Raw genomic sequence first — 15,115 nt, 5'->3', positions numbered from 1 at the left:
GGACCCCACAGTCCTCCTCCTCCTCCTCCTCCTCTTCCTCCTCCTTTCTAGCACTGATGAAGTTACCTAGTTTAGCAACCAAACTTCTGCAAGGAAACCACCAAGCTCAGAGGGCACCAAGCCTTGGATTTCACCCTTCTCACATGCGTTGCGAGAAGGGTGAAGCCACCAAAAACCTTGCCCAGGACTAGCAAACCTGCACAAACTGGAATGATTGCGGGGGCATGCTGTCCCTGAATCAGTTCTCTCTCCCAGTTTCAATACCTGAAGTCACTTTGAGCTGTACTGTATAACACTAAGCTGAAAACTCTGTGGAGTCAATACCACATTAAAAGGTGCCACCTTTCCCCCCACCCCTCCTTCTGTTGCTGCTTCTACATAATGGAGTCAAACCACAGGGCCCCATTTTCCTCCGCCGTGGACTTCAATCCCAATGCTCAGCTATTATCCTGCCTGCATTATCACCTTTCCCTTCGGTTGCCTCCACTGCCTCTCCTCCTCCTCCTCCTTGTTATTATTAAGAGAAAACACTTTATACCTTTACACCTGGTGTGGAAGGCATCCTACAGCCCATCTTTTCATCACAAAACCCTTTGTGCTAGCGAATTCTCCTCCCTTTTCAATATTTTCTTTTTTCCCAACGCCTCGCAAAATAATAGCTGCCTTTTTTCTCTCTGCGCTCTGGGTTTTCGGTCTTCTCCGTTCCTGGACCAGAAAAAAAGAGTTTCCTTTCTGTCCCCGATTTTTATGCTTCCTAATTTTCTTTCCGGTGGGATGCAGTGGCTCAGTGGCTGCTGAGCTTGTCGATCAGAAAGTTCGGCGGTTTGGCAGTTCAAATCCCTAGCACCGCGTAACGGAGGGAGCTCCCGTGACTTCTCCCGGCTTCTGCCAACTTAGCAGTTTGAAAGCGTGTAAAAAATGCAAGTAGAAAAAAATAGGAACCACCTTTGGTGGGAAGGTAACAGCGCTCCGTGCGCCTTCGGCATTTAGTCATGCTGGCCACATGACCACGGAGACGTCTTCGGATAGTGCTGGCTCTTCAGCTTTGAAACAGAGATGAGCACCGCCCCCTAGAGTCAGGAACAACTAGCACATATGTGTGAAGGGAACCTTTACCTTTAATTTTCTTTACCAGGGCAGTTTCTCCCCTTTATTTGAGATTTATATCTCTTTCATCCCTATTGAGCAGGAAAGCTCTCTCTTAGTCCCCTAAGGATGTTCAAAAGCATCTCAAACAAACATGGGTTTGTTCTCTTCTCTCCATGGGGCATGTTTGCGAACATCCCGTGTCGTCATCCCCTCACATGTCGACAATTCCTACTGGAAACCACAGCCGTGCAATTCTACACAAACAAACATGCACACTATTTTTAGTGCAAAGTGAATCCTACTTGCTACCTAATCGTCCTTCTCCTTCCCCCCACCTCCCACACACCTATAAATGGGGAAAAAATGCTTGGAGGCATATCTACTTGAAGAAATACCGGAGCCAGAAATGTTTAAGAGGTGGAGGAAAATGAATTTCGATAAGGCAAACAATAGGGGCTGCATTTCAAAGCGGATGCTTGTGGGACTTCGGGCAGGAAATTGTGGTGTCCAGATTTTCACAAAAGGAGCTGCTTCGTCTTCTTTTTCTTTTTTTAAAAAAAGGCCCCTCCTGTTCACATTATAAAAGCTGACAAGCCAAATGCCACCGTGGTGCAGAATGAAAGCGGCTATCAGTTAAAAGGAAGGACTCCGCTGTTGGAATCTTTAGGTCTAATCTAAAATGACCACTTGGACGCGGGTTAATTTTCTGTAACAGCCCGTAAACGGAGCTGGGAGAGGGCAGAGTGACACATTTCTTACCCGTCATAAAAATGATGAAGGAACCGCTCTAAAAGGATTGAAACAAACAAGAGCCAGAGTCCTACATCAAATGGACGCCCCTTTAGAAAAGATATAAAATAAAATACCAGCGGACACTTTATCTCTTTTTTAAAAAAAAAACTCGGAGCTCTAAAAAGCAAACAAGGGTTGCGTTGAATTGTAGGTAGCCTTCCCCTTATGACCACAAGTGAGCCCAAAATGTTCCATTGCTCACCGAGAGAGTTGTTAAGTGAGTTTTGGCCCCCGTTCTGCGACCTTTCTTGCCACTATCGTTAGGTGAAGCACTCCAGTTGATAAGTTAGCAGCACAGATGTTAAGTGAATTGCCTTTCCTCATTGAAAGGTCCCAAAAGATGATCACATCACACGATCCCATGCAACCGTCATAAATATGAGCCCGTTTGCCAGGCGTCTGAATTTTGATCACACGACCATGGAGATGCTGTGAAAAACGGTCATAAGTCACTTTTTCAGTGCTGTTGTAACTTGGAACAAATGGTTGTAAGTCAAGGAGCACCTATAGTGCGGAATCAGGCAAGGCTGCTTGGTAAGATCTGGTTTAATATGTTCCTATAAGGATAGGAAGAGTATTGAGCCATGGAGGCGCAGTGGTTAGAAAGCAGTACTGCAGGCTACTTCTGCTGACTGCCGGCTGCCTGCAATTTGGCAGTTCAACTCTCACCAGGCTCAAGGTTGACTCAGCCTTCCTTCCATCCTTCAGTAAAATGAGGACCCAGATTGTTGGGGGCAAGAGGCTGACTCTGTAAACCGCTTAGAGAGGGCTGTAAAACTCTGTAAAGCGGTATATAAGTCTAAGGGCTATTGCTATTGCTATCCATGTTTTAAATATAGTCCAAATTTTTGTTGTTCTTGTTATTTATTTTATTTATTTATTTATTTGGTTTGTCAAACATGTACGAGATAACAGGTATAAGTATAAACATGGACATGAACAAAGGAAATGAGTACAAATAAATGGGGACAGTAGGACAGGGACGGTGGGCACTCTGGTGCGCTTATGCATGCCCCCTTACAGACCTCTTAGGAATGAGATGAGGTCCACGGCGGACAGTTTGAGGCTGAAGCTGTGGGGGGTTTGAGGATGTAACAACGGAGTCAGGTAGGGCATTCCAGGCATTGCCCACTCTGTTGCTGAAGTCGTATTTTCTGCAATCGAGTTTGGAATGGTTTACCTTGAGTTTGTATCGATTGTTTGCCTGTGTATTATTGCAGTTGAAGCTGAAGTAGTCGTTGACAGGTAGGACGTTATAGCAGACAATTTTGTGCACTATGTTTAAATCAGACGACAGGCAGTGCAGTTCCAGATTGTCCAAGCCCAAAATCTCAAGCCTGGTTGCATAAGGGATTCTGTTGTGAGCAGAGGAGTGGAGAACTTTTCTCCTGAAATACCTCTGGGCTCACTCAATTGTATTAATGTCCGATAAACAGTGTGGATTCCAGGCAGACGAGCTGTATTCGAGAATTGGTCTTCATGGAGGAGAAGCGGCAAGTGTGTTTGAAGTGTGATCTCTTAAGGAGCCCATTGGAAGGTCTCAGCCACACACCAGCTATTTACTGCTGAAATAATATCAGCTTGTTTCTGCAGCTTTTACTAATGTGCTTCTTTTTTTTCCCTTCCGTCTATTGACTTCCCTGCCTTTGCAGTAGAGAAGAACTTCACTAATTTACACTAATGGCTGACAAGGGCACTGCAAAAATCAGTCGACTTTGCAAATTAAGAAACTAGCAAACATTCCTAACCCCAGAGGTGAGGATGCCTTGTGTTGTTTCTTTTAATTTATCTTCATGCAAGTTATTCATCTGTGTGGGTTTTTCTTCTTCTTCTTTGTTCCTCCTGTTGTAGCTTTATTGGAAAAATAATTCTAATGTATCTTTTTTTTTAAAAAAAGAATCATAACTATTGATTTACCCATTTGGGGTGCTGTTTTTAAGAACTCACATTTTGCAGGAAATAAAGGGGCAAGGAACGCGTTCTACTTTTCAAAATAATCTTTTGATTTCTGTGTTGTTGGGTTTTTTAAAAAAAAGTTATTAGAAGGCAGTTTCCTTTCTGAAAATATTCTCGGTTGAAATTGCTCTCAAATCGAAGTCCGGTTGAATAATAATTCTAAGAAAGAAGCCGTTGTTTGGGGGGGGGGGGGTTTGCTTTGTTTGTCTTTTGCTTTTGTGTGTTTCTGTGTCACAACTGCTGTTTCTTTGCCATAAATCTTGATTAAAAACAAACACTCTAATCCCTTCCTCCACAAATTCCCTCTTTATGGATTAAGTTGCGGGAACATTATTATTGTTTATAGTAATTATTATATTAATGCCTTCTGCTGTCTTTCCTTGGTTAAAATTTAACCAAATTCCTTCAGAGGAAAAGCATGATATTTTTTTTTTGTTCATTACTTTGTAAATCACTAAGTACATTAACAACACTACATAAAAATCATGGCAATTACTTATCAAGATTCTTTTTCTAATGTTCTTACCCTACAAGCATTAGAGATAATTATTTACTTCTTTTTTTCTCTTCTCTGTTGCAGTTGACAATTTACCAGTATTACACACCCACCCACAGGGTGGGGAGAGGGGAGGGGAGAGAGGAGAGGAGAGGAGAGAGAGAGGAGAGAGGAGGGGGAGAGGAAAGGAGAAGAAGAAGGAGAGAGCGGAGAGGAGGAGAGAGGAGATGAGAGAGAGGAGAGGCAAGAGAAGAGAGGAAAGAAGGAGAGATGAGAGGAGAGAGAGGAGAGAAGAGGAGAGGAGGGGAGGAGGGGAGAGAGAGGAGAGGAGGAGAGAGGAGAGGAGAGAGGGAGAGGAGAGAGAGGAGAGAGAGGAGAGAGGAGAGAGAGGAAGAGAGGAGAGAAGAGGCGAGAGAGAGGAGAGGAGAGGAAGAGAGGAGAGAGAGGAGAGGAGAGATTAGGAGAAGAAAGGAGAGGAAGAAGGAGAGAGCAGAGAGGAGAGGAGGAGAGAGGAGAGGAGGAGAGAGGAGAGGAGAGGCAAGAGAAGAGAGGAGAGCAGGAGAGAGGAGAGGAGAGCAGGAGAGAGGAGAGGAGAGAGAGGAGAGGAGAGAGAGGAGAGGAGAGGAGAGAGAGGAGAGAGAGGAGAGGAGAGATTAGGGAGGTGAGAGGAGGAGAGGAAAGGAGAGGAAGAAGGAGAGAGGGAAGAGGGGAGAGAGAGGGGAGAGAGAGATCAGCTGGGACTCGGGAGGCAGAGAATAGATGGGGGTGGAGCCAGCCAGAGATGGTATTTATTGGTTCTCCAAACTACTCAAAATTTATGTTACGAGTTCTCCAGAATTGGGCAGAACCTGCTGAATACCACCTCTGGTCATAACCAAGGGCTACCTGTAGTTTCGGAAACTTTTCTGGATCTCCCAGAAGCCTGTAGCTGGTTCCAGAAAGTAGCAGGCCCGGAGAGATATTTAATCTGATTCTAGCAGTTCCTCAGAGTTAAAAATGAAGGTTCAATTTTCAGTACTTCTCTTTTTTATTTTTCTTCACTAGGATGCTAAAGCAACTGTCTTCTCTAATGGGTTTTGCAGGAATCGGTGACTTAAGTCAACGTAAAACCCTCCACAGTGCATTCTTTTCAATGTACTCCTACACGCTTGCTTTACCTCTCTTGTTCTTCTTTGGCCTGTTTTCCTATCCAAATCCCACCACCAACAGGGTGGACTTGTATCATCCCCCAAACAAGCCACCCTGGCTCAATTCACCGCTCCGGGCAGGTCAGTCGATTTCCCACGCAAATGTAATTGCGTCCTTATTTATGGGATGTTCTTTCAGACTTGCTATCAAAGGCTTCAGTGAGCACAAAGTTGCAAGGCGAATGTAATTAGAACGACAGCCACCAATGTGCAAGCCACAGTTTAAAGAAAGGAAGGAGGAAGGGAGGGCTTCCTTGGGGAAGGAGGACACACTGGGAATAAAAATGCAGAACATGGACCTTGAATATGTGTCAGAATGGTCAAACAATTGGGAACTCCAAATCTCAACCCACAAATGCTCTGTCTTACACATTGGCAACAAAAATCAGAACACCAAATACAAGCTGGGCGGATACGACCTCATAGACCAGGGGTGTCCAAACTTGGCAACTTTAAGACTTGTGGACTTCAACTCCCAGAATTCCCCGGCCAGCTCTGCTGGCTGGGGAATTCTGGGAGTTGAAGTCCACAAGTCTTAAAGTTGCCAAGTTTGGACACCCCTGTCATAGACGACCCTCACTCTGTCAAAGACCTAGGAGTAATTCCATGGAGTGTCCCAGGGAGCATTGCTTTTTCCATGTGAAGCATAGCTACATCGCTGTACTTTTCCAAGCATATATTATTGCCAGAACGTTTTTAAAAAAAACAAAACACCTTCCCATCAATTCTTTAAAATCCTCATTATTCTTGAAATGCTTCTCCGATTCTCCTTCATTTAACACCGCACACACACACCTTCCTTCCTCAACCTGCCGCCCTCCAGATGCCTACGTTGAGACAATGCATCTCAGAATTCCTCGCCAGCAGTCAACTGTCTTAGGCTAACGTCACCACTGGATCAAAAGCTTCTTTAAAGAAAGAGGACTTTTAAAGAGTACTTAAGGCTGGAGTAGCGAGAAAGAAATCTTCTTGCAGCCTTTCCCTGGGACTATTTTCTCCCCCCTTCAAAGGAGCTGAAAGGAGTCCCCTTTTATCTCCAGCAAGCCAATTTTTGCAGCTTTTGCAAGAGAGCTTCATCAAAGAGGCCCTTTCATGATAGAGAAACAACCACGAGGAGGCTAGGACCCCAAATGCTTTGTCCTTCTGAATCAGAAAGTTACAGGGTGGGGGTGGGGGGCAAAAAAAGGGGGTAGCCCACATAAAATGGAAGAGGTGTCCTGAAGATAAAAGCAAGAGAGAGAGAGAGAGAGAGAGAGAGAGAGAGAGAGAGAGAGAGAGAGAGAGAGAGAGAGAGAGAGAGAGAGAGAGAGAGAGAGAGAGAGAGAGAGAGAGAGAGAGGAATATGTGGATGGGAAGAAATGGCTGGCTTTTTTTCTGTTGCCATCTGGAGCCCTCTGGCTGTTTATTAAAACAATATAATTATACTTCCATCTGCAGAGTTTAAGGGAGGAGGAGGAGGAGGAGGAGGAGGAGGAGGAGGAGGAGGAGGAGGAGGAGGAGGAGGAGGAGGAGGAGGAGGAGGAGGAGGAGGAGGAGGAGGAGGAGGAGGAGGAGAATGATGACTGTGTGGTCCTTTGTGCTCATTGAACTTGGTTGTTTTCTTGAAGATGTTTCATTACCCCACAGGGTAACATCATCAGTGCTATAAGGGAATGGGTTTTGCATAGAGGACTGTAGGGTTCTTGGTGCTTTCTGAGCTCGGTTGTTTTCTTGCAAACGTCTCATGACCCAAACTTGGTAACATCATCAGTGCTAGTCACCAGCACTAGCAGAGTTTCATCAGCACTGATGACGTGACCTAGTTGGGTCGTGAGACGTTTGCAAGAAAACAAGCAAGCTCAGAGAGCACCAAGGGCCCCTCATTTCAACCCTGAACAACAAAAAAATCTCCTTTAAAGGTGGAAATGGAAACCTTGCGATCGTTGGGTTGCACGCTACTAGAGCATTCAACCAGCTTATCAGAGTTATGAAAGAAGTCGTGTTTGTTACTATTCAGCACATTTCCGGATAAGAGCAATCACGATGGGGGGGGAAAGGAGCAATTTGGTTAGCCTAATTTCCCAGCCTGCCTAAATATGAATGATGGGCCTGGTTTAATCAAAAATAGCTATCGGGCCTGTGTAATCCTTCCTGGAAGCTTGCAAGCAGAGCGGTTTTCAAAAAGGAAATGTGAACAAGCTGGTTTGCCTTGTCGGGTCACACAGATTCATTATTGGCTTGGCCAGGCTTGGTTCATGCCACTGTAGCTTGCAAACCATGGTTTAACATGTAGTGTCATGGATGAAGACTGTAGCATTCAGGGTTTTTGTTGTTGTTGTTGTTTTAAAGAAGGAAAATACATGGTACTGATAGAAGAGAATATTTGTAGCTCACGGTTGAGCTGTGGAGTCCTTGGTGCTCCTTGAGCTTGGTTATTTTCTTGCAGACATTGCATTACCAAACTAGATAACATCTTCAGTGGTAGTACTGATGACGTTACGTAGTTTGGTAATGAAATGTCACCAAGCTCAGAGACCACCAAGGACCTCACATATGCAGTGCTTGTTGTTGTTAGTTGCAAAGTCGTGTCCGACCCATCGCGACCCCATGAACAACATTCCTCTACACCTTCCTGTCCTCTACCATCCTCTGGAGTCCATTTAAGCTCACGCCTACTGCTTCGGTGACTCCATCCAGCCACCTCATTCTCTGTCATCTCCTTCTTCTTTTGCCCTCCATCTTTCCCAGCATGAGGCTCTTCTCCAGGGAGTCCTTCCTTCTCATTAGGTGGCCAAAGTATTTGAGTTTCCTCTTCAGGATCTGGCCTTCTAAAGAGCAGTCAGGGTTGATCTCCTCTAGGACTGACCGGTTGGATGGCCTTGCAGTCCAAGGGACTCGCCGGAGTCTTCTCCAGCACCAGAGTTCAAGGGCCTTCTAGTACTACATGGGAGTATTAGGTGGATATTAAAAAGATGGGAAGCAATCTGAATCCAAATTGACGGCAAGAAAAATAGGTGTGGTCAGTGGGGCGTTTCATAAAGGGGAGATTGAATGTATTACTACATTTACCTCAGCTCGTTTTCTCAAAATGGATGCTTTCCCTACAGGTCCAGATTATGATCCCAGAATACGGACACAGAGGCAGAATCTCTCAATGCTGAGACAATTAGGTCAGAATGGAATTCCAACACCTAAAAAGAGCCAGGTTGTATTCTAACCAAGCTCCCAAACACAACAAACCTTCTGTAATTAACAAATTGTTCCCTTCATTAGGAGCGCCAGCAGCCCCAGCAAAAAGTCTCTCACACACACACAGCAAGCTAACAAGTCTATCCGACAGGGAGATGCATAGTTGTCTACCACATCTATTTATCTCTGTCCCTGTCATTTATCCCCAGAGCTAGGGTGAGGCTTCGCTAGCAGCTCTTCCATCCCAAGGACCAGCCCATAGATTTCCACTGCTCTCCTCTCCTCTGCCTTCTGCACATCTGCGTGTCAGGCACTGGACCGAGCTGTTGCTCCTCTTCCTCATCAGCCATGTCCAGACCTGGGGGCTGTTGATTCTCCATCTGAAGGCTGATGGACGGCCCAGGCTCTGCCTCTGTCTTTCTCGCCGACAGCTCTTCCCCCTCGGAGCTCCCAGGTTGCCTTGATGCTGACCCTAACTCCCATGCCGCCGCCTCCTCTAATTTGGCTGCTGGAGGGGTTGGCAGCCAACAGGGCACAACAGGTTGGTGAATATGCTGGACTAGAAGCCGAGAACCTTGGGTTCTAGTCTACCTTCAGCTGTGGAAAGTTCCTGGGGAACTAAAGTTAGTTGCTCCATCAGCCGAACCCACCTCACAGAGTAGGGGGTTTTGTGGGGGGGGGAAACAGGAGGTATCTGGTAGTATAGAAAGCCAATAAATAAATAAATAACAGCTATCCCAGAGAGAGAAAAGAAGCAAAGAACTCATTCATCCTCTCTACAAAGAGATCAATTGCCTTTGACCTTCTCTTAATCAATCTATTAATTAATTACTGGGGTTTCTGTGCCCTTCAGGTCTAACCAACAGAGAGCTGAGCATGAGAGAAAAGCTTGTATTTCCCCCCCCCCCTTTTTTTTTTTCTTCATCTGTTTTCCCTACCCATCGTGTTTTTCAGATTATAAAGCTAAGGGTCAAGGAGCGTCTTCTACAGATATTTATAAGCTGCCCTGGGAGACCTTTTGATGGAGAGGGGAGAGAAATGTTGAAAAATGAATAAATGCATTTATGCAGACAGAAGGAAAGACTCAGCATCCCAGTAAGATCTAATCCAATAAGCCAGTCATTTGTCGTGGCCGGTAAACCGAAGTAGGTTGAGGAACTGCAGCAAAGGTTTATGCTACTGATCTTAATACAGGAAAAAGTGGTTTTTTGTGGGCTACACATCCCTGAAAGAAGGTTCTTTAAAAAAAAATGAGAGCCATAAGCTGTGATTGAAACTTTCTCCCTCCTTTTTTGACATACATTGCAGGATATCTTTAGAGCAGCTTGGTGACCTAGTGGTGAAGACTCTCATCTCCCACTCAGAAGGTTGAGAGTTCAATCCTAAGTAGCAGCAGATGTTTCTCTCCCTGGATGCAAAGAAAAAATATATATCTGCTGTGAACTCCACATAGGTGTCAGGAAGGGCATCTGGCTAGTAAATGCACAGCTCCATCCAGTCTCCCGGACGCTGCCTACAATAGGGTAATAAAAAGAGTTATTGCAGGACACATGCAGGACTTTGCTTATGAAGTTTTAGTTGCCATGTTGGCCATTTTTTAACCGCTGCCCACAGATGCCCCTGGTACAGTAACTGTTGCATTCTGGATAATCATCAAGGCTTCCAGTTGCCAAGCCCAGAAGTTAAAAGATGTACATCATTGAAGCTAAAAACATTTGATCTTGGTTCTAATGAACGCTGGTGCCAAAACTTACCTAACAATTTCTTATCCTCTAGAAGATTCAATCACTCATCGGAGGACTTATTAATCTACTCTCAGGGTTGTAGATCTTATTTTGATTGATGGATTACGTGCCATCAAATCGGTGTCATCTCTTAACCATCACATCCTTCATGTCTTCCAATGGTGTCCTCATCGCCACCGTAATCGAATCCATCCATCTTGCGGTTGGTCCTCTCCTCTTTCTCTTTTCTCCTACTTTCCCACCATTGCAAAACTTCTCTAGAAAGCTCGCTCTGGGCATAAGGTGACAAGACATATTAATTTTACCCTGGTCATCCATTCTCCAGGGAGAAGTCTTGATTGATTCATCTGACGATCCCTGATCTGACTTGTTTTCTTGACTATCTGTGGCATTCTTAGGAATCTTTTCCAACGATGAAGTTCAAAAGGATCAAAATGCTTATTTTTTTGGGAAGACGTAACATAATATTTATTTCAGGGCATACAAAGCATCCAGCAATTATAGAGTGGGTAAAGGTTAAAGGTTCCCCTTGCACATACATGCTAGTCGTTCCCAACTCTAGGGGGCGGTGCTCATCTCCCTTTCAAAGCCGAAGAGCCAGCGCTGTCGGAAGACATCTTCATGGTCATGTAGACGGCATGACTCAATGCCCAAGGCGCGTGGAATGCTGTTCCCCTCCCACCAAAGGTGGTTCCTATTTTTCTACTTGCATTTTTATGTGCTTTCGAACTGCTAGATTGGCAGAAGGTGGGACAAGGAACGGGAGCTCACTCCGTTACGCGGCGCTAGGGATTCAAACTGCTGAACTGCCCACTTTTTTGATTGACAAGCTGAGCGTCTTAGCCACTGAGCCACCCTGTTCTCCCTCATAGAGTGGGTATGGCACAATATTTTTTTAAAGAAAAAAAATCCTAGAAGAGAAAGAAAATCAGATGAGTTGTTTCCATAGGTAGCCTCCTTTTAGTTTTTCTTCTCTGAAAGCTGTAGCTGTGATGGAGGAAAGTAAAAGAAGTAGATTGGCAGCTATCCCCCCCAAAAAGTGAGTGTGTTTTGTGTTATACATCAAATGCCAGGTCCACTCCTGAAGATGAAAACATAATTAGGCATGTGCCTCCCTTCGAAAAGAATCATACAAGAGAGCCAACACGGTTCTAGGCTGCATAAACAGAGGGATAGAATCAAGATCACGTGAAGTGTTAATACCACTTTGTAAGGCCTTGGTAATACGGCATTCAGTTTTGGTCACCACGATGTAGAAAAGATGTGGAGACTCTAGAAAGAGTGCAGAGAAGAGCAACAAAGATGGTTAGGGGACTGGAGGCTAAAACATATGAAGAACGGTTGCAGGAACTGGGTAGGTCTAGTTTAATAAAAAGAAGGACTAGGGGAGACATGATAGCAGTGTTCCAATATCTCAGGAGTTGCCACAAAGAAGAGGGAGTCAAACTATTCCCCAGGGCACCTGAGGGCAGGACAAGAAGCAATGGGTGGAAATTAATCAAGGTGAGAAGCAACTTAGAACCGAGGAGAAATTTCCTGACAGTCAGAACAATTAATCAGTGGAACAGAAGTTGCCTCCAGAAGTTGTGAATGCTCCAACACTGGAAGTCTCCAAGAAGATGTTGGATAGCCATTTGCCTGAAGTGGTGTAGGGTTTCCTGCCTAAGCAGGGGGTTGGGCTAGAAGACCTCCAAGGTCCCTTCCAACTCTGTTATTCTATTCTAAGATGTTCAGGTTTATCTGAAAGACAGTCCCATCTCTGGAGAATAAGGTGAGAACACACAAATTCACACCTGAGCACAAACCTCTCAACTATCATTTCAAAACTTTTTATATACAAGGGATTGTCTCGTAGAAATTGAAATGTCGATCTGTTAACACCTGAAAAGGGGGGGTGGGGCTTCACCTGTGTGGTTGAAACCACCACTTGGATTATTTCAACTCTCCCTGTGGATATCAAGACATTCTTTGTAGGCATCTCACTTCCGAAATCAGTTTTTGATAAGGCTGAATATATGCCTGCTTGGTCCCAGATGCCATGCGTCCTTCTTACTTTGATTCTACTTTGTCCCAGATTTCTGTCTTCTAATGTATTGATGTAAAACATTGACATCTGCTAAGGATATATGAAAATCCCACAGCAATCATAGAAAAGCCATGTTAGGAAATCAAAATTACCCACTGGAACTAGGAGGGAGAGTTATAGTTTGAAAGGCCAACATAAAGATTTTTTTTTAAAGATGATGGTGCTGGTGTCATCATCTTTTGAGGGCACATAATATATTTTTTTAAGGCTGTATCTAAAATGGGAGTGTGGGACCGAGGGAGGGCATTTCAATTTCAATTTCAATTTCAATTTATTTGTGCTTCTAGACCGCCCCCTCTCCCAGAAGGGACTCGCAGGATAGCTATCATCATAGGGAAAGAAACTTTTTTTCCTTTTCAGTTCCTTCAGAACTGAAGAAGCATTTTGGATGAGAAGTGAAACGTTTTCAAGAGAGAGAAAAAAAAGAACCAGGGAAGTCCAGCCGACTTTTGGAAAAAGCATCTTTGGGACAATCATAACCAGGATGATTGAGAATCTCCATAGACATTTGAGATGTGTCCTCCCCACTTTCTTGGCACATGATCTGTGGCCCTTCTCGGTATGTATCCTTCTGAAAAGAACTGACCAACAATGTTTGCAGAAACCTGGAATTTATCAACAGATATCCCATTCCGAGCCCAAAGTCTTCGCTCTGTCTCAAAGGGGAAATATCAGAGGTGGTATTCAGTCAGTTTTGACCAGTTCTGGCAAACCGGTAGCAGAAATTCTGAGTAGTTTGGAGGACTGGCAAATACCACTTCTGGCTGGCCCCGCCCCAATGCATTCCCTGCCTCCACAGTCCCAGCTGATCGGCATCCCAGCTGATCAGCTGTGTCTTCTTCTGTTGCCCTGCAGAAGCTAGAAAGTGGGTTAGTGGGGTAGGGAGGAAATGGAGATTTTACAATATCCTTCCCCTGAAGTGGGGGGAAAATGGAGATTTTACAGTATCGTTCCCCTGCCAACCCCACCAAGCCACATCCACCAAGTCACGCCACACCCACAGAACCGGTAGTAAAAAAAAATTCGAATCCCACCACTGAACATGGCAAGTCTGACAATGCCACCTCACTCCCTGGCATTGCCGAGAACCTCAGAAACAATGTCAGACTAGCTGGACCCAATATTTCAAGCACAAACGGCTTAAATCAGAGACCAATTCCCGGGCGTCCATAATTAGTTTAAAATACCAGTTCCGTGTCAAAATGGCATATAACCGTCCATCTTGTTTCATTTAGATTGCAAAAGAAAAGGCTGGTTTTGACAAGTTATCACGTTATTGGATGTTTACAGAATGGCAGGGTAATATTAGAATTCTTTGTGTGCTACCCTATAATCGATATTCCGCTTTGTTAACGGTAAAATCCATAAAGATTTCTGAATGAAAGGGGAGGCTATAAGGAAAAAAAAACCCATGTACATCTAAATGAGTAAAATCATAGCTCTCCCCCCCCCCTCCCATCTGACCCACAGGACATATGTCAATTTTGCCCACTGGAGTCAGAACTCAAGAAGGCATTGGTGATCCTTCCACCCGCCTTCCTATCCCGTGCAACGAATAGGCCCAAATATCTCCATGCAAATGATAAGCTGGATATAAACGCACCATTATGGAATGGTATCAAAATACAAGTGTGCAAAATTGACATGAAAATATTTACCAAAGCTAGCAAGCGATCTAATTCAATAGAGCCGTAACTTGGCATTTCGCCTTTCAATAGCCCGTCCTTATTCCTAGACAGATTTTTTTTTAAAAGCCTGCGTCTTGAAACAGGCGAGTGTATTAGCATTTAATCCTTAATTACACGGATAGCTGCGATGTTGAAAAAAGGGCATCTGAACAAGTTGGGGAGGAAGCAGCTAAGGAATTTTGCTGTTTGCATGCTGCCAGTTCTTGTTGTTTTTTCCTCACTTGGATAAGAATCTTTTTTAAAAATGTTTAAATTACATTTTGTACTCTTTGTCTGGGATCATGGGTGTCTATATAGATTTGTTTAATAAATAAATGAGAATCTTTTTTCCTACCACCCCCTCTCTCCCCATCAAAGCAGAGTTGGGGGAGGTAGAAGCCATCCCAAACAATTTTCCTTTCTCTTTTTTTGACCATGCCCCCTGGACGTCCCTGCCTTCCCTGTCTAACCAACGCAATCATCACTGAGTTGACAGTTTACACCTTGAGTTGCTTATCTTATCTTATCTTATCTGCTGCAGCTGCCAAAAAAGCCAACACAGTTCTAGGCTGCATAAACAGAGGGATAGAATCAAGATCACTTGAAGTGTTAATGCCACTTTATAAGGCCTTGGTAAGGCCACACTTGGAATACTGCATCCAGTTTTGGTCGCCACGATGTTGAAAAGATGTGGAGACTAGAAAGAGCACAGAGAAGAGCAACAAAGATAATTAGGGAATTGGAGGTTAAAACATACAATGAACGGTTGCTGGAACTGGGTATGTCTAGTCTGATGAAAAGAAGGACTAGGGGTGACATGATAGCAGTCTTCCAATATCTCAGGGGTTGCCACAAGAAGAGGGAGTCAAGCTATTCTCCAAAGCACCTGAAGGCAGGACAAGAAGCAATGGATGAAAACTAATCAAGGA

The sequence above is a fragment of the Natrix helvetica genome (assembly GCF_964273705.1).
Source record: "Natrix helvetica genome assembly, chromosome: 12".
Classification (NCBI taxonomy): domain Eukaryota; kingdom Metazoa; phylum Chordata; class Lepidosauria; order Squamata; family Natricidae; genus Natrix; species Natrix helvetica.
Note: the sequence above shows the minus strand (reverse complement) of the source record.